The sequence below is a fragment of the Ananas comosus genome, linkage group 8, assembly GCF_001540865.1.
Source record: "Ananas comosus cultivar F153 linkage group 8, ASM154086v1, whole genome shotgun sequence".
Lineage (NCBI taxonomy): Eukaryota > Viridiplantae > Streptophyta > Magnoliopsida > Poales > Bromeliaceae > Ananas > Ananas comosus.
Window position 1 is genome coordinate 4,090,139 of NC_033628.1, and position 23,299 is coordinate 4,113,437.

General features: G+C 37.3%; 2 long non-coding RNA genes across 2 annotated transcripts in view; one reads left to right on the plus strand and one right to left on the minus strand.

The window, feature by feature from the left end:
• The window catches only part of LOC109713999, a 52,978-nt gene extending 31,031 nt beyond the window's left edge, over positions 1-21,947 (minus strand). Inside the window, exons 1-2 of the long non-coding RNA XR_002217232.1 lie at positions 21,802-21,947; positions 20,913-20,981 (exon numbers count right to left, since the gene is read on the minus strand). This is a non-coding gene — a long non-coding RNA (uncharacterized LOC109713999). The remainder of the gene's footprint in view (positions 1-20,912; positions 20,982-21,801) is intronic.
• LOC109714000 lies at positions 5,765-6,793 on the plus strand. Its single transcript, XR_002217233.1, has 4 exons — positions 5,765-5,803; positions 6,061-6,126; positions 6,224-6,292; positions 6,411-6,793. It is a non-coding gene; the product is annotated as an uncharacterized LOC109714000 (long non-coding RNA).

Genomic DNA, 23,299 nt, shown 5'->3' on the forward strand with positions numbered 1-23,299 from the left:
TATATGCTCTAAGAATGGATTTAGTGGAACCCATTGATGCTAAATAGATGGTTTATGCTTGATTCATGAGATGAATTGGAGTATTTTGCTATAATTGCATCTAGGGCTCCAAAAATGGAGTTTTTGTAAATGTTTGTGTTTGATCTAAATTGACCCTATACAAACCTAATTGGGGTTATAACGAACGCGTTGGTGCACTCGTTTCGACAATCCGACTAGTGTACGCGAAGTTATTGACGAAATAGTCTGTTTTGGTACAGATAGCCGCAGCACGCGGGATAAGCCTCCAAAAATTATGAAAATGGATCGGGAGCATCGTGGTGTCGGGGAATAAACTCCCGAACAGACGGATCGCGAATTGGTGGCTGTTCGGGTGGTCGCACAAGAGTTCGGGCCAAATCGGGTCACGGGTGCCGCGGGAGGCCGATTGCAAGTGACGACAAGCAAACGGAACGCGTTAAGAGGTGGGTTGTGCTTACCGAAGCGACTAGGTCGCCTTCATGCCAAAGTATAGTGTATTTCACTACTGATGCATGGTGATAGTAAAAATGCTAAGTAACAATGCATGATAAAAATGCTAAGTAAGAATGCTAAATGTGAGTGTATGTGATAGATGTTCAGTAATGCATGTGATATGTGCCAAGTAATGATCATATAAGATGTATGCTAAGGAATGCATGTTGTCATAATATGAAATGCCAAAGGAATGCATATTGACATAATGTAAGAACATTAAGTTAATGCTTGTGACATGTTGTAGAAATGTTAGATGAAGTATGAGTTAAATGTTAAAGGCATGTATGAGATGTATGTTAAATAAACATATGAACTAGACGAATGAGCTAGATTATGCATAATGACAATATAAGAATGCTAAGAAAATGCATTGAATGATGTTAGCTAAAGGCATGAAATAAGTGGCATTGCATGTTAACGTAAAGTAGAAAACATGCTAGTGACAATGCATAATGATAAGATAAGAATGTTAAGTAAAGAATATGTGTAAGTGGACATAAATGCACCTATAGATCGAGTGGCATTGAACCTAGTGTCAAGGACATAGGTTAAACAAGAGTAATAATGAACCTAGTGTCATTGAACATAGGTTATTCACGAGTGGCATGTCAAGTATGATTCCTAGGTGTGGACAACTAGGAAAACAAGAACATGAGTGGCATTGAACCTAGAGTCAAATGAACCTAGGTGATTAAGAATATTGAACCTAGAGTTAATGAACCTAGGCTAAGAAGATAATGACATTGAACCTAATGTATTAACTTAGGTTGAGTAAAGGCTTGGACCTAGATAGGTCGATAACATAGGGTGAGACCAACCCTTGAGTAATGTAAAGTGGATTCCGGAATCCCTGCTGCTAGTGCAGCGGCTGCTAGTGCAGCATACAAGCTCGATAGTTCTTGGCCGCGGGTGCATGTGGCGTGTTCCTCTCCCACCGGAAGAACTTCGAGGCTTGTTAATGAGCAAGAACAATGAGCGCTAGGGTGCATGTGGCATGTTCCTCTCCCTATCGGGGATCTCGGCTGCGGGTGTATGCGGCATGTTCCTCTCCCACCGGGGGATCCCTGACCACGGGTGTACGCAGCTCTGGGCGACCCGTTGGGCGATGTGGTTTGTGATTGAAGGCTGAGGTGCATGTGAGAGTTCCTTCACCTCGAGCCGGACAGAGCGCGAACTATCCGCAGTTGATTGAGTCAAGACCAAGTCGAATGGCGTAGTTGGCTAAGGTAAAGTAACCTTAGGAAAGAAAGGCTAATGTGTATAATATTACTAAGGTGTGAGTACCCTTGGTAAAGCATAAAGAATAAAGAATAAAGAATAAGGAATAAGAAAAGGCTAATGCTAAGGAATGGCAAGTAATAAAGAATAAAGAAAGGCAAATGCTAAAGAATAGCTAGTAAGGTAAAGAATGACTAAAAGTAAAGAATGGATAAGAATAAAGAGTAGAAGCAATAAATCTACTTATATGAGTTGCATAGTTTACATATTGCATGTTGTGAGGCAAAAGCATGGCAATATTAGCTGCATGATTTCATATCTATCTATTGGACTAACATGTTGCTTGCCTCCTTTGGACCTAATGGTCGAGCTCTTCCCTTGGGTGGCCGTACCCACTGGGAACCATGGAGTTGGTTCTCACCCCACGATGTTTTGGGGTGTTACAGGTTCACACGTGAGCGGCGCGGCGGCGCGAGGCAAGAGCGTAGCTCCGTAGTTAGCGCCCTACCACTGAGACCAGATAGCAGCACCCTGAGTCGATTTCTTAGGGGTATAAAATGCAAAGAACCAAGAGTATTATCGGGTATAAAATGCAAAGAACCAAGAGTATGATAATTGTAAGAACAATGTTGTAATAACTATGTTAAAACTAAATTATATTTGGAAGTAAGAATCAAAGAATCAAATATGATGTAATCCAAGAATGTAAAAACGTAATATGTGAGATGAATGCTTGTAATAGCAAGTAGATTTATGTTTTTGATACTTCCTTATGCAATCCTTGGTTGAAATGTGTTCCTGGTTGGAACTTCGTACATTATATTGATTGCGACGTCTTGAATGTACAGGGGAGACTCTGTCCGCGGTACAGGGGAAACCCTGTCCGTTCGGCGGTCTGTTGGCGTACCGAAACCGACCAAAGAGGCGGGCTCGGGGCGTGACAGCGGTAGTGCCGGTGATTTTGGCATTGGGACCGACGGTGCACTACGATATCGGAATCGTTGGTTTGTGCCCAAGACGATGATCTTCGGAGGGCAATTATGCAAGAAGCGCATCAATCTCCCTATAGCATTCACCCGGGCGGCACCAAAATGTATCAAGACTTGAAACTGCATTATTGGTGGCCGGGCATGAAAAAGGACATAGGGGAGTTCGTGGCACAATGTCTCACGTGCCAACAAGTAAAGGCGGAGTGTCAATTTCCAGCGGAAAAGTTGCAATGTCTACCTATACCCGTTTGGAAATGGAAAAATATCGCTATGGACTTTATAACGGGTTTGCCTAGATCTCAAGGCGGACATGACGCGATTTGGGTAGTGGTGGACCGGTTGACAAAATTGGCACACTTTTTGCGGATTTACACTACTTGGTCGGGAGAAAAGTTAGCTCAACTTTATCTAGACGAGATTGTGAGACTTCATGGGTTCCGGCATCTGTTGTATCGGATCGGGACCCGCGGTTCACATCTCATTTTTGGAGGAGCTTGCAAGATGCTTTAGGCACACGGCTCAACTTTAGTACGGCATTTCATCCTCAAAGTGACGGTCAATCGGAGAGGACGATTCAAATACTTGAGGACATGCTTCAAGCGTGTGTACTTGACTACAAGGGCAGATGGCATGGTCACTTACCAATGGCGGAATTCGCATACAACAATAACTATCAAAAAAGTATAGCGATGGCGCCATTCGAGGCCCTTTATGGAAGGAAATGTCGCTCGCCGATTCATTAGAGCGATGTGGGCGAGAGAATTGCTCTCGGCCCGAATGTAGTTCGGGAGGCGGAGGAGAAAGTTCGCCTTGCCCGACAAAGATTAGCGACGGAGCAATCAAGGCACAAAAGTTATGCCGACAAGCGAACGAAAGACATCGAGTTTGCGGTTGGAGACCGCGTGTTTCTAAAGGTATCGCCGATGCGCGGTGTTAAGAGATTCGGTGTCCGGGGGAAGCTAAGTCCCCGATTTGTCGGACCCTTTGAGATCTTGGAAAGGATTGGTGCGGTGGCTTATAAAGTAGCATTACTACCAAGGCTTGCGGGGGTGTACGACGTATTTCATGTATCCAATCTCCACAAGTATATCCATGATCCGGAGTATATTCTCTCGTATATACCGATTGAGCTTCAAGAGGATATGACCTACGAGGAGTTCCCAGCATTCATCGTCGATAGAGAAGTGAGAAAACTATGGAACCGGAAAATTTCGTATGTTAAAGTTCATTGGAGCAACCACGACGATCGGGAAGATACGTGGGAACTTGAGGACGTGATGAGAGAGCGTCATCATCATCTCTTCGAAGAGCTGGAATGAGGTATGAGTTTAGATTGCAATTAAGTTAGTTTCGCGGACGAAACTAATTTTAAGGGAAGGAGAATGTAACATATTGAAACCCGGAAGAAATTATCGAACTTTATCCAAATTGGTTAAAGTTGTCGAGAGAAATAGTTGGACAAGTTCCATTTTGCATTCAAACTAGGTTGGAAGGGTTAAAAATGAGTTTAAGAGGTGTTAGAAAGGTTATAGCATCGATCAGCGCGAAATAGAATCGAAAATGGCTCAAAATCAGCATTCTGGGCAAAGTGTACCGGTACAACCAGCGAGTTGTCACCGGTACAGCCCTGCAACCCGAGAAGAGTAAGCCCTCGGGTTTGAGAAAAATTGGAAGTGTACCGGTACACTTTGAAAATGTACCGGTACAAATCCCGCGTAACCGAGAGAGTTGCTCTCGGGTTTGGCCTCTACGCAAAGTTGTACCGGTACAAAATCCCATGAACCGGTACAGTTTGGTCTGGCAGCAACATTGAGGTCTGCTGTAAATTAGACGTTTTTGGGGGGCTTAGTTGCAAATGTTACAACATGTAATATACCCTAACACCCCTCTCCTTCACAGCCAACTCCCCAACTCTCTCCCTCTCTCATTCCTCTCTTTGTCTCTCTGGAAAGCACACCCTAGAGCAAGGAGAAGGTGGAGAAGAAGCCTTGGAGTGAAATTTTGGTGGCTTTGGAGGATCTTGGAGCTCTACAACAAGAACGATCTTGGGAGGAGAGCTCTCAAACAAGAAAGATCTTGGGAGGAGCTTGGGCTAAGGTAAGTTTTAGTGTAAAGCCCATCTAGGGTTTGGTTTTAAACCTTAGGTTTTGGAGTTTTGAGCTTCTTAGAGGCTTTATAAACCCTTTAGGGCCATGAACATCATGAAACCCATAAGAACTTCGTGTGCTCTAATGGTGGTTAACTAGGGTTCATAGTAGATGCCCTAGGGATGTTTGGAAAGGCTCGGAAATGGTATTAGAATGCTTCCTAATTAATTCTAAGCTAGCTTTTGCTTAGAGATGAGATCAATCTAGAAAAAATCCCATTATGGCATTGTTAGGGCATGGATTTTGGGCTTTTGCCTCCGGTTGTTTTCGAGGTAAATTGACCTCTTGGAAACCTAATTAGGGATACGTATTCCCGATGCATGGGACAACTCCGTTTGACGTTACGAAAAGTCTAAGTAAGAGATCTTGTTTATAGGGCCTAATATGGTACTATTTTGGGTATAGGTGTAATACACTGAACTTCTGCAAATTGCGGAGTTCGAGTGTGGCATGAGATGTGGAACTATCCCACATGTTCTAATAAGGTTTGGACAAGTTTTTGAGCAAGCTAGAGGATGTTTGGAAAGCTAGAAGTGAGAATGTGCATTGCAAGTGCGAAATTTGCATTTTCTGCATTGGTGTACCGGTACAAGCTTAATGCTGTACCGGTACAGCAAGCAGCAGCAGCTGCAGCTGCATGGCTGCAGGGCTAGTTTGGTCTTTTCACCCTCCATACTTATCCCCTTAGGCTTCAGCTCGACCCAGAGGTTGCTGGAGGGTGCTGGAAGCTCAGAGAGGAGCGAGGCAAGACTTTCTCTCTCTAGGAATTTTCTCCCTCGATATAAAAGTCGCCGTTTTGCGCCGTTTCGCGCCGTGCTCGTTGTTCGCTGAGTGGAGGACTCAAGGAAAATCTTTGGCACGTGGGGAGAAGGAGCTTTGCTGTGTTTGCTGTGAGGTTACTACCAGGGAAAGCTGAACCTCAGCTTTAGAGTGGTAATCGACTCGATTTCTCGCTAGTTTATGGTTTAATATTGAATTTTGACGCCTTTTAGTGTTGTTGCTTCCCGCTGAGCTAGAAGTCGATTACAGCAGTAAAGAGAGGTTATTTTAACTGTGAATTACATACGTTAGCTCAGAGAAAGGTTGTTCTAAGCTTAGTGAGGATAATTAGTGGATTATGATGCTAATTCGAAGCTTAATGCGATTAATTGAGCGAATTGATGCAGTTTGAACTTGTTCCTTTGCAGCAGGTTTTCAAACCACTTGGGGCTAATTTGGTGACCAGGAAGATTAGTTTGGAAGGTGTCCAACCAAGGGTAAGCTGAAATTTCTGTAAGAAAACTGAAATCACTAGATTTCGGCTATTTTAACGCGTATACAAGCATATTGATGCCATTTTGACGTTGTTCGCAGCGAGATTGCAATCGAGCCTTGGATCCTCTTCAGTTGGCATTGGAGGGCCTTATAAAAGCTTAACTTGAGGTACTACACTAGCCCAAAATAGGGATTTAAGGGGTTACTTTGTACTAAGTGCAAATTAGGCCGAAATTGGACATTTCGGTCGTCCTTTTAGCGCGGTGTTGATGTTTGTTTTCAGCAGGGTTGGAGTCTTGTGGAGCTGAATTTCAGACTTTTGAGGACTGTGTTGGAGCCTAGTACTAGGTGGGTTTGACCTAACCAGAACAAGTGAAGCTCCCCTATGTTCTTTATGTACCATAGAGTTGGTATAGTTATGCGTGATTGTGAGTAATGTGATTGTGGCCATAATGTTGATATAATTGAAATAGAATCTCTGTGAAGTGGAGAATCCTCATGCACAAAAGTATTCATACTCCTGTTTAGTTTAGTTGAATAACTACGAGACAAGTTATTATGCTTATGAAAATTAAAGAACCATGACCTTCTCTTTTTACTTGTTTGAGTACAAAGTAGAGAACAATGACATTCTTTTGGACTCTAAAGTAGAGAACCATGACATGCTTTGAGACTATGTTGGGAGTGCCATGATAGTGAAAAGATTCTAATGCCAGGTGTAAATTAGCATTACTCTTGCATGCTTACTAAACTAGTGGATTCTAGTTGTTGTTAATAGTTGTTATATTGAAATTCCGATCGAGGATCGAGACTAAGAACATTGCAAATGAAAGTATGATAATTGAGACATGTGGACAGTGGAATATGCTTGCTAGCCATCGTGCTCATTCGCACATGCTTGTGAGAGTAGCTCCCTACAAGCCGGCACTCTGGAGTTGGCCTACGCGACAGTTGCTCGCCCGTGCGGGATTGGGTGCCGAAGTGGATTGCCGTGGGGAGTGTATACTACCACGGGGCCATTAGGCGCGGCGCAAGCCGGACTACCTTGAGTAGGCCCATATGGATGAAATGAAAGTACTAAATGGCATTTGACAGTAATGAATGCTTACCTGTTACAGTAGATATTCATATCCTTGTGCTTATGTTCATGATATATTCATTACTGCAGAGATTTTGATTCCATGTTGATTACATGTTCTTCACCTGTTAGCATGGCATTTTTATATATCATGCAATTATTGCTTTTACTTTCATTTAGTACATCATGAGCCTAGTGGTGTAATTCGCCGAGGCTGGCGGCTTACCCACTGGGAACTATTGTTTATAGTTCTCACGCCCTTTTTATTGTTGTTTTTACAGAGCCATCTACAGGAGAGGCTAGGGATCGTGGCAAGGGAGTCGCGTCTAGCTAGACATTGCTAGCAGCATGCTAGTCGATCACCTTGCTACTCGGGCTACAGCCGAGGGTGATGTCCCTAGGTATAGAGAGACCGCCAATGTATCTACTTTTGTAGACCCGTGATGTATATGTACTATTGGAACCAGACTCTATAGTTGTGATACTTTTCTTTTAGTTGAGATTTTGGATTTTATACTCCCTGTTCTCTTGTTGTGAGTATTGTGGACTGTATTTCACTCTGATATCAGGATAGGATTATTTTATAATTTTTACTCTTATCGACTTGTTTCTTGTAGACGCCTTATATACTGCAGGTATATGGCAGGTCTGTGCACGTACCGGATATGCTTCCGCTGGTACCCGGGCGTGACAATAGGTCGTGGGAGAAGCGTCCTAAAATCACGAGAGTCGAACTACAACCCTTCTACAATATTCAAGGTGGGGGGGTGCACGCCGAAATCATCGGATTCCTCTTTATGTCTATTTTCACCTTTGTTGAGCATACTTGTATATAGAGTCATTCATGCATATTAGGGTAGTTCACATGTGAATGATGGTTTAATTTCATTTATATGCTTCTAACGTAGTTGAACATGAAAAATAATTTGAGCCATAGCGGACATGTATGTTGAGACCCTAAACTTGTATGAATGTGAAACTTGGACCAAGATAATAGTAAATAAATGTGACATTGACATTAGAGATATGATTGGCATTGAGACATGACTCGTTAAACAAGGTTTAACAATTAGTGGCATTGTGACAAGAATGATTTAGAAAGTGGCATGAACAAATAGGTAGAAACCTATTATGACAACGACATTTTGACTAGTGGCTATGTATTCTCAAGTTGAGGATTGGATCGATACTCATGATGAGTCTTGGCTTGAGGGTAGTAGCTCCCCCTCAAGCGGTGCGTTCCGGAATTGTCACCACAGGGAGCGCGGTCTCCAAAGACGGTCCTTCGGGTCTTGTAGTGCTTAGAGCCTCTCCGAATGGAAGGGATTTTGGGTTGTGAGTTATTGGGGTTTACAAGGTTAACCGGTAAGATTGGGTAAAAAGCCAAAGTAACGTTATCGAAAAGCATGCATGCATATTTAATATTGCTTTGATTATATATCCACTGACAGTTTTCTTGCAGGCATAGTATTAGCATTAGTATGATTACTACTTTCCTTTCCTTTGAAATACTTATGCCTGAATAGACCTAGTGGGTAAGTCGGCGAGGTCGGTTGCCGAACCCACTGGGAACTTCATTGTAGTTCTCACACCACTAATCCTACAGATCCGAGCACGAGCGGGGCGGCGGAGGATCGAGACAAGGGTATCGCGCCATAGCTAGTAGCCACCGGAGTTTATGCATTTAGTCGTTCCTTTTTGTACATGTTCAACTTTCTTTTGTTGAAAATAGAGAATTGTAAAGTTGCAAACATCATGTATTTTGGGAGAATAGCTAAGTTGTATAAAGATTATGGTTGAATGGAAAAAGATGTAATAGCTTTTAGTATACTTGTATTTGGTTTAAATTTAATCAAATATCATGTATGATTGTATGTTTTAGTATAGAGCTTTCGCTTTCGTTGTTGCTTGCCCTCGTGCAAGTCTTGTATAATTGCAAATCTCTTTGTTGAATTGCTTTATTATACTTGTTGCTAGAGCCTTAGGCGGACAGGGGAGGCTCTGTCCGTTCGGCGTCTGTTGACGTGGCCTGAACCCGACCAAATTGGCGGGGATCGGGGTGTGACACTTGCTCTAGGGACGGTCGGTCACCAACACAGTTGTGTAATTAATAATTTCACTTACTATTTGTTAAAGTTTAGGAGGCTCTAGTCACCAAAATTAAAAGTTCAATGTATTATTTGACAAAATATAAAAATATAGAAGGTGTCTACCCATTTGTCCCGTAGTTTAAACTCATATGATAAACATGCACGGCCGCATTTGTAAGTGAATAAAATATGAATCAATGAAATTACAATACACATCTTGGACCACTTTGATGTCCAATTTCTATTAAAGTCACTGAACTGTGCTTGCAAAAGCTGTAGACAAGTTACCAGAGAAGTGTACCATAAGCATAATGGCGTTCATACATTCAGAATAAAGATGATGGTGGCCAACACCACAGAGAAGGGCACCACAGATCATAATCATGATCATCTTTCAAGGACAAGGGGATGCTTTCTTGATCCCACAGCATATATAATGGACCACTTAGCCACTGTTTGGTATAAGAGAACTGCTGTCTCTAAGATATGGGTAGATTTTCTTGATAATTAAGCATGTTAGTCCAACTTAAAATTATCTCGCAGTTTTTCGGATGAATATTTTAAAGACTGATCATGGGTCATTTTACTGTTAACATGATATTCAAAACTGTATCTAAAGTCTTCTCCACTCTAAGGGGCCCTTCCCATGGTGCGACTTCCAAACCTACCTAGTTATGCATATATTCATGTCTATTATTCGGTTATCTGTTTTGTTACCTCTTCCGTCAGTGCACGTGATATAATTTGCTTGATATAGCCATCGTCCATATGAACAAAAGTGTTAAAATTATTCCCAAGCCATTTCCTAGCTACCACGTCAATCTTCTGTTTAACAAATTACATCATTTCCAAATTAAAAAGGAGAAGCCCTCATTAATTCCACCTCAGTCATTGAAGTAGCTAGCTTGCCCTGGAAAATTAGACAGTTGATCTGATATTTGGCCAGCTCTATTCTGAAGCTATCCACCATGCAGTTAGGCTGCACAATGGGTGTTTGGTGGAATATGTGAGGATATATATTACTATATATATATGTTCCCACTCTTTCTACTATATATATATCCAGACACTACCTTATAAATAGATACTCTAGTTTGGGGTCCAATGATCTATTATGAGTCCAACATTCCAATTGATGTAGCATGGTACATCTAACAGCTGTACTAGAAAGCATCCACTAATATTCTCCATTGGAGTAGGGGTTCCATTGCAAATAAAACAGGATGAAGAAGAAACAAGAAGTTGCAATATCCTATAAGACAAATAGTAAACTCCAAAAGAATTTTCTTATGCATGAGGCCCCCGTCAACTTTATTTTCTTCATTGACATCATTCAACTTTATATTTTCGAAAGCTCACAGAACAATTAAATTTTATCAAATTTTAATTCAACTAAGTATAATAATTCAAATAAAAAAAAATTAAAAGTTGAGAGGGTGTCCTTAACATAATATTGCATTCACAGGCCTATTCAAAAGAGCTTATAGATGAGGAGATCTCAGTACATACCCAGTTGAATTAATTACTATCCATAAATGAAAGAATGGATGCATCGAAGTTTTGAGCAGGTGCATACAACTTTGCATTTATTGTAAAAGCTTATGAGAGAGAGAAGGGGAAGAATAATTTACATTTATATATGTGAATGTATGTTCCATGCACATGTATACAAATTTGTACGTGTTAGAGAGAGAGAGAGAGAGAGAGAGAGAGAGAGAGAGGTGGGGGGAGGACGGTGAGAAGAAATACCTATTATTGGTACTGTATTTGCTTAATTTGTTTATATATATATATAAATATATATATATATATAGAAATTAGGCTGGAATACTATTAATAGTAAAAACCTATTTTGCTGATCAAGTTTTTAACCTTAGATGAAATTGTAGGATCAGAATGATATTAGTCGGTTAGAGTTGAATGGTCGCCAGCGTTTGATGGTCCCCACTGGATTATAGTATTTAATCCAATGGTTAAAATAATAAAAGAGTTGATCCAAAGGCTAAAATACTAATAGCAACAATGGATTTTTGCTACTATAGTAGCCCAGTCCAACACTCTCTCTCTCTCTCTCTCTCTCTCTCTCTCTCTCTCTCTCTATATATATATATATATATATATCACTACAACAAAAACGGTCTATAGCGACACTTTTAAATGTAGGTATATGTCAAAAAAGTGCTGCTAGTTAAAATTACCGACACTTTTAAAAAGTGTTGCTATATGTGGGGTCGCTAGGTATATAGTGACAGTTAAAGAGTGTCGCTATAATCTAAAAGAATGCTGCTAATTTACCAACACTTATTAAAGCATTTAGCAACCGCCGAAACTCTATCTCGTCAGCTGTGGTGGCGGAGGAGAACAACAGGAAAGGCTCTTCGTCTACAATTTCAGTGGATTGAGTGAAGAAAGAAGAAAATATGGTAATTGATTTTTCTTTTTTTTTTTTCTTTTATGTTTGTAATCGGGCCAAATAGACTGGGTGTGGTGGGTTGAGTAGAGTAATCTGTTATTTTTTGTTGGATTGGGCTTTATATTTAGGCATTAGTAGATTTTTTTTTAAGTTTTAGCATAAATGAGACACTTACTCAAAAGTGTCCCAAACATGTGTCCCTATAACCTAATTCTGTTGTAGTGTATATGTAATACATACGTATGTATGTATATGCTAGCTATATATATACTTGCATGTATATCAAGTAGCAGTGCAGTGTACTACTCCAAGGACTCTTCTCACAATAGAGGACAACCCCAAGAGGTCCAAGAATGGTCCAGAATGAAGGCAGCAACAGCATGTTATGCAATGTATGTAGGGCAAATGCAGGTCTGCTCTTACTGCCGGCATATAGTCAGATGAAGCTGTACCAGCTGCTAATGCTTTTGATGTGTATTAGCATTCCCTTTTGGAAAAGGAAAATGCTATCTGTACACTCTTTATAAAGTGTACATTTTACACCTTATGTCTAAGCGCTATCCAACTCCTTTAATTAGGGTCTTAGTTAAAAGAATAATAATAATTTGATAAGACAAATCATTTAATAATATAGACCAGGAGAGAGCTATGGGTGTAAGATTTACATCTACTTCTACTTGTTCGATGTACAGATAGGCATTAATTGCTTTTTTCTTTTTATTGAGCTCTTTTCATTATAGCGTCTACCAGTGACCTCCTTTTAGTACATTTAAGAAAAACCCCTGTGAAGTCATCTAAAAATTAGCAACGTACATTTCACTTATAAGAAGAAAAAAAATGTGAGAAAAATTTTATTTCGAGATTAGGATATGATATGGTAGAACCAATTTTACTATGGAACTTTTGTTTCATTGAGTCTGATCGAATCCACTAATTATTTATCATGAATCTCTCACTTAAAGTAAATTCCTCTTCGATAATAACGAATTAAACAATTAAATATTTCTTGCAATTAACTATTACAATGCTTTATCAGTATAGTGGTTCTGCTTTATTTTTTCTTAGTCAATTTTGGGTTGGGTACAATAAAAATGACCATTATGCAAATTAAGCATTTTGAGATGGACACATAAATGGTTCTACAATCTAGTTAACCTTATAACCTATTTGATTTTAGTATTTAATGATATTTTAAACTTTTTTATTTTGCATTTAACAAAATATTCTATTGTTTGATGTTTTTTTTTTTTAATTTGTGTAACGTAAACTATTTAATTCACCTATAATTATTTGAATATAAAAAAAGGGTAAACTTCAAATACCACTTCTGTCATTCTGTGGTTTTGCACTTTCTCACTTTAGTACCCTGTGATTTAAAGTGTATCAAGTTAGTATTCAGTGGTTACAATTTTATCTTTTCGTCAGCTTTTTCGTTAATATTTCGTTAAATTATATACAAAAAACTTCAGATACCCTACTTAGGTTTATCAAATATTCACTTTAATATCCTTTAGTTTTAACTTTGTCACTGTTTTAATGAAAAAAATTAGTAAAATTGATAATAAAAAGATAAAAATGAAACTACAGAACACTAAATTAATACACTTTAAACTATAGGGTATAAAAAGTGAGAAAGTGTGAAACCACAGGGGTGGTAATTGAAGTTTTTCCTAAAAAATATATATAAATTAATTAGCTAGCAGTATCAAAATTTGTTAAACTTAGGTAAGCTAGCATTTCAAATGCTCTATACCCTTCTCTTTAAAGCCAAATATGGGAGTCTAACTTAACCTAAATCCATTACCTATTCTTACAAAAAAAAGAAACTTCGAACTGTTTTAATGTTCTAATGTTCCTTGCAACCTAATGTGTCCTTCCGCCACAGAATTTGAAGAAAAACTTTCATCTTATTGAGCAAAAAAAGATGTAAGTTTAGCTTTTTAGCTCTAATTAAATTAGTATGAGAAATCTTGTAATAATGCCAATTATTGGATGACATATTAAACCAACAGATTAGGAAACTTAAATTGTTTAAGTGTTTTTTCATTATAATCATCTAATTTGATAGAAATTAGGAAAAATTTTAATAGATTAGTTAGTTTTATTATAATCATCATATTTGATCGAAAAATACGAAGAATTTTAATAGATTAGTTAAGTTTAGTTTATTAAAATTTTAATTAATTTAAAAAACTTAAATAATTTAAAATTTTATTTTATAATAGCTATTTTATGTATGGATCTACTTTGAGAATATAAGGACATTTTTGGCAAAAAAATACTTGATATATATGCCTAAAAGTTCTACTCACTCTTTAATGAACGAAGATGTTCAAAATGGGCTTTTTTTTGCAATTGGCCCCCTAGAAAAAATTAATTTTAAAAATAGCTCCAGCAAATTTATATTTGCAAAAATAGCCCTGACCCTACCACGCAAGCGCCACGTCAGCGCCATGCGGGCGGGACTGCGGCCAGATGGTTAAGTTGAACACGGTGAACCATTCACCGTGTTCACTTTGTATTACTAACCCGCCCAAGCTCCCACCCTCCTCTCTCGCTCGATCTCTATCTCTCTCTCTCTGTGGCTCGCCCCGACGCCGCCGCCACCGGCCTCTCTCGCTCGATCTCTATCCCCACCCGCATTCTCTCTCTAACCTACTACTCCCTACCGCTCTCTCTCTATCTGCCCCCCTCTCACTGTGCGCCCCCCTCCACAGAACCCTCCCCTCTCTCTCTCTCGTAGTTTTTTCTCACTAATCATTCTCCCTTTTTGTCTCTCTCACAGATCACTCTCTCTCTCTGTTATCTTTCCCTTGCCTCCAGAGCTCTTGATCGGCATAGAAGTCGGCCCGACCGTGATTGCAAAATGTTAATTCCATCTCTCATCCTCTCATTTGTTATATGTTAGAAATGTGTTATGTTAATATGTCATGAGTGTAATAATTTTGTACATATTATTATATTACTTTAGAACTCTATGGCCGGCGAATGTGTTCCTTTCTATATCCATTGGGACGAAAATTTAGTCGTGAACAATAATGTACCACGATATATTGGTGGCCGTAAAAAATTGGTTGCTTTCCAATGCGATATCTCATTTCGGGAATTTGAGATGGAAATATATAATATTACTAACTATGATTGAGTAGAAGACCGTCTCCGCATAATGGTTCGATGTCCAATGGGAGCCAACAAATGGAAATTAGTTGACGTATCAAGTGACAATGCACTAATTGGTGTGATGAGTTTTTTTCTATTCCATGAATGTATAAAATTATTCGTGGAGAAACATGTGTCGACGACACAAGACCGTCCAAGTACCGTTAATTATACGAAAATGCGTAGTAGCGATTATCAAAGGAATTACGTCAATCGCGAACGAGATCGTACATCAAGATATAAAGTAATGATCTTTATAATTATTTTTCATAATTCCTCAATTAGTTCAGGTGCGTGAAATTAATAACTTTGTCTTGTAAATATTACAGAGAGTTTAGAGTTCCATGTGTGCCAATTAGCGCATCATTGCCATCTATATGATAGATCCGTCTCCGTTGGTTGGTCAAAATGAGCGGTAGGTGATTGTATGATTTAGCTACATGAAAATTGGACCAATGCAAATAGTTAATCTTAAATATCTTTGCAGGTTTACTATCCCTCATAATCAAAGTGAAGGTCCATCATCTAGTGTTCGTGAATGAACCGATTGGGAAGTGAGAACTACAATTGATAATGATGGCGTAAATAAAAGTGATGAAGAGTATATTATTGAAAGTGATGAAGAGGATCAAAGGCGAATTGATGCTGATTCTAGTGATGATGATGAATCCTTTGTTCCGCATTCTTTGGATCTTGATCATGACAGTGATTTGAATGCACTTGCATGCGCCATTCGAAATGAAGGTGTTGAATGGATTGAAAATTCAAATGTCAACAACGATAATGTACTGGATCCGGTGGAATTCGATGAATTTGAAGATCAACGACAACGGTTTCTCTTGGGTGATGAATTAATTCATCAATCCATTGTTGATGCATATACCGAACAAAATATTGATCAAGGTCTTCCAAGTAATGAGGCATGGGCTAATCGGACATTTTATGATGCCTTGGTGAATGCTTTGAAAGCTTGGCACATTGCACATAATATGCAGCTTAAAGTTGTTAAGTCGAATACAACTAGATACACTGTGAGATGTGTGGTCGATTCTTGCTCATGGAGATTACATGCCTCTCAACCGAAAGATCGTTCATTTTTTAAAGTAAAAACTTATAGAGGTCCACACACATGAATGATTCCAATTCTGAATACAACGCATCGAAACTGTACATTCTCTTTCATATATCAATTTATACTACTTACACTGAAAGCAAGGCTTACTATGAGTCCTATGAAAATTCAATCTTGAGTTCAGAGTGAGATGCACGTTAGCATATCATATAGCAAGGCTTGGTGGGTCCAGAATAAAGCATTACAAATTATATACGGTAGTTGGGAGCAATCATACTGCGACTTTCCTCGATACTTCTCCATATTAGAAGCAACAAATTCTGAAACTATTACGAAGATTGATTTTATTAGGGTGACGAGCACAACTAGAATGTTTTCACAAGCCTTTTGGGCTTTTGGACCGTGTGTTGTATCACTACTGAACACGGTGAACCATTCACCGTGTCTAAACACGGTGAACCATTCACCATGTTTAGACACGGTGAATCGTTCCCCGTGTCTAGTGTATTACCTCCCCGCCTTGTATATTTGACTTGGACTGCAAGTCTAAGCCACATAGTAAATACAGTTTGGACACGGTGAACCATTCACCGTGTCTATACACGGTGAACAATTCACCGTGCTTAACTTAACTAACTGACCCGCATGGCGCTGACATAGCACTTGCGTGGCAGGGTCAGGGCCACTTTTGCAAATATAAATTTTCTGGTGCTGTTTTTAAAATTAATTTTTTCCAGGGGGCCAATTGCAAAATAAGGTCGTTCAAAATTGATATTTTCTAATAGCCTGCACGATCTGTTTACTCGCTTAACAGTGTATAACAATCCTAAATTTGGTGAATTTTTAATAGAAAATTCTTTACATTATTTAGATCACTTTCGACAACTCCGGTCTTGATGAAGAATCCTAACTATTATTTTCACAATGTTATTCATTTTTTGACGGTTCATTTTGTGGTCTGTTGATGGACTTGATAGCAAGGATTGAAAATGAAAAAAATTCAATTTTCTAAACATTTCAATTACTCTAAATTATGTTTAACAGTGTCAATCGTTGATTCAAATGCTCTATCTTCAAAAGTAACTCCATAATGTATACCCTTAAGAGTGTATATATGAGCTAGGCTGGTATACTATCGGTAGCACGGAGGCCTCCGTGCTACCAAGTTGTTTTCAATAATGCGGCTTTCAAATTGACGATCAGCTCCGTTAGACGTGATCTACACTATTAAAAGTATTTGAAAATTAAATTTCATAATTTTTTCGACATCATTTGGCTAGTGATCAAAAGGTTTCAAAATTGACAATTTTAATGGGAGATGCGATGCGTTTGTGAATTTAACGGTGTAAAACAATCGAAATCTGATGTAATTTTTATAGAAAATTTTTTTCACTATTTAAAGTAAGATCAGTACATATGATCTTAAATTCAAGTTTTTTTTCATCATTTTTTAGAAGATTTTTATTTTCAGTCGTTCATTTTTAGACTACTCGTTTGATAGGTAAATGATGTTGAAAATTTATGAAATTTAGTTTCCAAATACTTTCAATAGTGTAGATCAAGTCTAACGAAGCCGATTGTCAATTTGGAAACCGCATCATTGAAAACAACTTGGTAGCACGGAGGCCTCCGTGTGACCAATAGTATACCAGCCTAGCTCTATAAATATATGAATCCGGCTATTATACTCTTATGAGTACGATCGCCCTCGTACTCATAAGTTGTTTTCAATGATAGAGCTTCCGAATTGACGATCCATACCGTTAAACATTATCTAGAGCATTTTAAACGTCTAGAAATTAAATTTTATAATTTTTCGATATTATTTACCTTATGATCAAAAGGTCACAAAATTGATAATTTTTAACGGCCGATATGGGATATTTGCTAGTTTAACGGTGTAAAAGAATCGAAATAGGATGAATTTTTGATAGAAAATTCTATTCACTACACAGATAAAGATCAATAACTCCGATCTTAAATGGAAGGATCCGATCATGCTTTTTTAAGACATCATTCGATTTTGACCGTTCATTTTATACCCGCTTGATGAACTTTATTATGATTTCGAAAAATTGTGAAATTTATTTTCTAGAAGTTTAAAATACTCTAGATTATATTTAACGGAGTGGATCGTCGATTCGGAAGCTCCATCATTGAAAACAACTTATGAGTATAAAGGGCTCTATACTCATAAGAGTATAGTAGCCCTAGCCCATATATAATTTTTTTACCGTAGATCTACGCCTTTGATCAGTTTATCCGTTAGATAATACTATTCAACCAACTCACCGCTTCAAGACCCTTGAGGGCCCACATCATCCTAACCGCACATTTCTTAATCCAAGGCCGAAAATTACAAGCACCAATGACTTTGATACTTTTAAAAGCATAGGAGCTCAATTTATATTATATAATATATATATATATATATATATATATATATATATATATATATATATATATATATATATATGGGTTCAGCTGGAATGCTTCCAGAAGTAAATAGGGGAGATTACCTATGCTTCATTTCCAACAATAGAGAATCCGAATTGATGATCTACATGGTTAAGTTTGATCTAGGCTATTTGTACTTCTTAGGTTTCAAATTTTATAATTTTACAACATTATTTACCTAGCATTCGTGTAGTCTAAAAATTAACATTTCCTAGTGACTAGTGTAAAGTGATTTGAGATTACTTGATCACTAGGCATTAGTAGACAAGTGACAGCCTAAAATTGCAAAATTCGAATCCTAATTAAGAAGTTCAAATAGCTAGGTTATGAATATATATACACACACGAATTGAAAAGATGTTCAAATAGTAATGGTTACAATCATATTTTAATTATATTGTAAGATATTTAATAAGTCAAAAGGTTAAGAAAATATTTCTATATTGTTGCATTAATTAGTTTCTAAATCTCATTCATATGAAATAGTTATAGAAACCAGTGAAGTAGAATTATGATAAAATTATATGCTAAAATCAGGTATATAGTTTTTGACTATTATTTTTCTAAAGAATAGATTAAGATACTAATATGAAAAAATAAAAATAAACACCTTATATGAAACAAAATACAACCTTATTTTTAGTCAATGTTGTAATATGCAAATTAATATTATACTTTCATATATATATATATGCCCCTCTTTTTAATTTCTGTGAGCCTGCTTGGCCAAAACAGATAGGAATATATGAAAGAAATAAAAACACTAGTTGCATTCATAAAGTTAATTGATTTTCTATCAATAGATTATCTGCCGTAAATAAAATAGTCATTCAAGATAATCTATATAAGACTGTAGGTGATAAGAACACTACTACTATCATGATTGTTAGTTTCTCTTTTTCTCCATTTAACATATCATTAGAAAGTCCTTAAAAGAGCCAAAAAGTAAAAGATGAACCATCATTACGATTAGAACTAGTAAGAGCCAGATTTATTTTCTTTTGGCATCCTTTTTACTGTACTGTGACATATTTATTGCATCTTGAACTATCAACGAGAGTCATATAAATTAAAGCAACCAACTTATTCAAATTTCAACAGGGAAGAATCGGACATGAAGACCTAAATTACAAGTTGCGAATATTCACAATTTCATGTGATTGAATATGTCGTTTTTAATCTTGTCACTAATCATCAATTTACTTACGATTTACCCATGCTAGCGGTACAGAATGATGTTAATTTTTTAAAAAAATATATATACAAGCAAAAAAATTATTGCCAAATTTCGTTGCAAACCATCCGTTATCCACTCGCACACTCCATCACACAACATTTGAACCAAAGAAAAACGAAGCACCAGTACTAATCAAGCCTAATTCATTTAAAAAAAAATAAGAAAAGGAATTAATTTACGAGGATGTCAAAAATAACTTACCATGTGGAAGCAATAAGCAAACTAAGGGCATGCACCTCAACTTGGCGTACATATTTCACGGTAGTACGAGATACTTAGGTTACTTAATTAGTCGCTCATTGCTGATGCAGCATCATCAAGATTCTCATGCATGTTTCCATGATAGTAATTAATCAGGTTGCAGCTGATGAGCTGAAGCACTCCATGTGAATCTTGATGATGCCACACCTGCAAATACCGACTTTTCGTCCATCGAATCTGTTGCAGGTGTGTGTGTGTGAGAGAGAGAAAGAAGAGGGCTGCAGGCTCAGATCTTTCGCAAGTGAATCTTACGAAAGAAAGGGAAAAATATATAAGAGAAAGGATGCACAAGAGAAGGCTGTGGAAACAACAGAGAGAGGCCGAGAAACGCTGATACAAATGGCTATTAATCTTCATTAACTGTACTATGCTGGTCGCGACTTTTGTTCTCTCTACTTTTTAACTTTAACACTTTTATTTAGATGTGATGTTCACATCATCATATTAGAAAAAAAAAAAATCTTAATTTTCTTGTATAACAGCGCTTTATCTTTTTTGTTTGTAAATTATGATAAATACATTTTAAAGGAACGATAGTGTGACAGACAAAAAGGTTTAAAAATAAAAATATTTAAGTAGAAAGTGTAGAGACCAAGTTATGATCGAGCCCCGGGCGAGAAGTAGAGGGCCGCAAAGTGGCGGTACCTGTTGTGGGCCCCACACTTTCCCCACCCCCCCTCCCAAGTGCCCCATCACGCTCACGAAGAGCTGATTTATAAGATATTTTATCGCCGACCATCCCTGGCACGAGTGACTAAGAACTTGGTGGTTCGTACCTAAGTTACTTTACATCTCCAATTAAGTTTATTTCTAAAAGAAATAAACAAAAGCAGGTAGCATGTTACTTTTCTCTCAAAAAAAGAAAAAAAAAAGAAGAAGAAGATATTTTAACACCAACTAATCCCCACCTCCTCCAAAACCAACCACAACTTAATTACCTATGTCAATATATATTATACAACCAATTTATATCTATACATACGTAGTACAAAAACAAAGATACTAGGTTATACGTACATACCAGGAGGAGAAAGATCAGAGAATTATATTTCCCAGCTGCACCAGGTGCATGTTTCCGTATGCCTCTTCACTGAATGCAATATTTTAATAATTAGTAACCTACAGATGAAAGGTAATCCTATAGATGCAATCTACACTATCTAAAAGGTCTAGATTTAAAACTTTGTATGATTTTAAAAAAAAGAAATATATTTCTACGGCATTATGTAGTCTGAATAAATAAAAATATTCTTTAATTTGTAAGAGATAAGTTTTCAAAATTTATGACTTTTTATAACTAATGAGTTACATTATAGTTTTGAAATCTTTTCATGGAGTTTTAGGGGTAGGAATAATTAATTTATCTAGAAGAAGGAAAAATTAATTTAATTGCATCCTAGGGAAAAAAAAAATGAAGAGAAAATTGAGTTTAACTCAGGTAAAGATGGGGCAACAAATTTAATTAAAGACAGCCTGACTGTGTTATTGATTAAATGCAAAGAACATAAAATAATAATGTAAACGTTAGGAAGTGAAAAGTTTAAATAAGAACGCAAATAAAATGAGTTTTCAATTTTTATTTTATTATTGCAACTTTCACCCTGTTCGTGTTCAGAGAACAAAAGAAAAAGAAAAAAGGATAATAAGAATTAATTGGATGGTCTTTCGCAAATGCACCATAATTAGAAAAGTTATATAGACAGGAAATCTTGGAGGCATGCAGCACAGATTTAATGGAGGGAAAAGCTCAGAAGATAAAGAGAGTACATAGCCTAAACTATGCAACTTTTGATCCATGATTTGAGCACCTTCCAATGGGGAGAGAGAGAGAGAGAGATCTAGAGAGAGAGAGAGAGAGAGAGAGAGAGAGAGAGAGAGAGAATAGAGGAGAAGATGTAAGGGGCTATGACCTGCATATGAGGAATGCATGATGCATCACTTGATTTGGAAGAAATTATTGCCTGCTCCGGGTGTATCAACATCCATAAATGTTTGGCATCATCACAATCAACATTTGAAGATTATGTCTCGGCTCCTGTTTAGTTGACTCGGGAGAAGATTTAAGGGGTATTTATATAGTGTGTACAACTACTATGCTTCCGGAAGTATAAAGGCATTGATGCTTTTGACTTTTTAACCATTGGATCAAAAATCGTAGGGTTAGGATGATAGTGCTCCCTCTAAAGTTTAGTGATCCTCGTAGGATAATAATATTAATCCAAAGATTAAAAATGATAAAAGAAATTTATCCAAAATTAAAAAATTAGAAGCACCGCATGACTGGTGCTTCTAGAATCACTATAGTTGGACTATTTATATAGAAAGAGAGAGAGAAAGAGAGGGTTCAGATACTATGCTATTAATAGTACCAACTAGATGGTATTGCCGACTTTTCCGCCGTTAGATCTACCCCTTTAGCCATTTTCACCCTTTAGGTCATACTATTTCACCAACCACCAATCACTAAACCCAAGTGGACCACTATCATTCTAACCACACATCTATTCATTCAAGGACCAAAAATCTAATAGTACCAATGACTTGGTTCTATTAATAGTATAGTAGCCTAGTTATAGTGTGTGACCTGGTTCTATTAATAGTATAATAGCTTAATTAATTATATGTGTGTGACCTGGTTCTATTAATAGTATAGTAGCCTAGTTATATGTGTGTGTCCGTGGAGTGAACCATTTGCTTTGGGGAAATTAAGTTTTCATGTCAAACGAATTTGAAAGACATAGTCTACAATATCTGAAAAGCGTGTGTACGTGTTAATTTTTAAGTAAAGTATATGGAAGGTTTCTAATATTCCTTTGCTCAAGTTTTAATTAATTGAGTCACTAACCTTATAATTGTTGAGTTACGTTCTTATTTACTAATTAAGTTTCAATTGAGTCCCTAACTTTCTATATAATTGTTGTAATTATTTAAAATATGGTTTTTTTTCTATCATAATCTTTGCTTAATTGGATGAAATTTGTTACTACAATAACAACGTAGCATGGATAATTTTGAATACTAATTTCGTCCTAATAAAAAAGAAGACACATTTTAATTTCTGCTATTGGTTTTAGAAATTAATTACTTGCACTATAATAGAATTAGGTTATAGCGACACATGTTTGGGACACTTTTGTATAAGTGTCACATTTATGTCAAAACTTAAAAAAATCCTACTAATGTCTAAATATAAAGTCCAATCCAACTAAAAATAAAAAGGTACTCTACTCAACCCACTCCACTTAGCCCATTCGGCCCGATTACAAACAGAAAAAAAAAAAAAAAGAAAAGAAAAAGAAAAGAAAATTTGATTATCATTTTTCCTTCTCCCCTCACTCAATTGACTGAAATCCTAGACGAAGATCATTTCCCCTCGTCCTCCTCCGCCACCGCAACCAACGAGGTAGA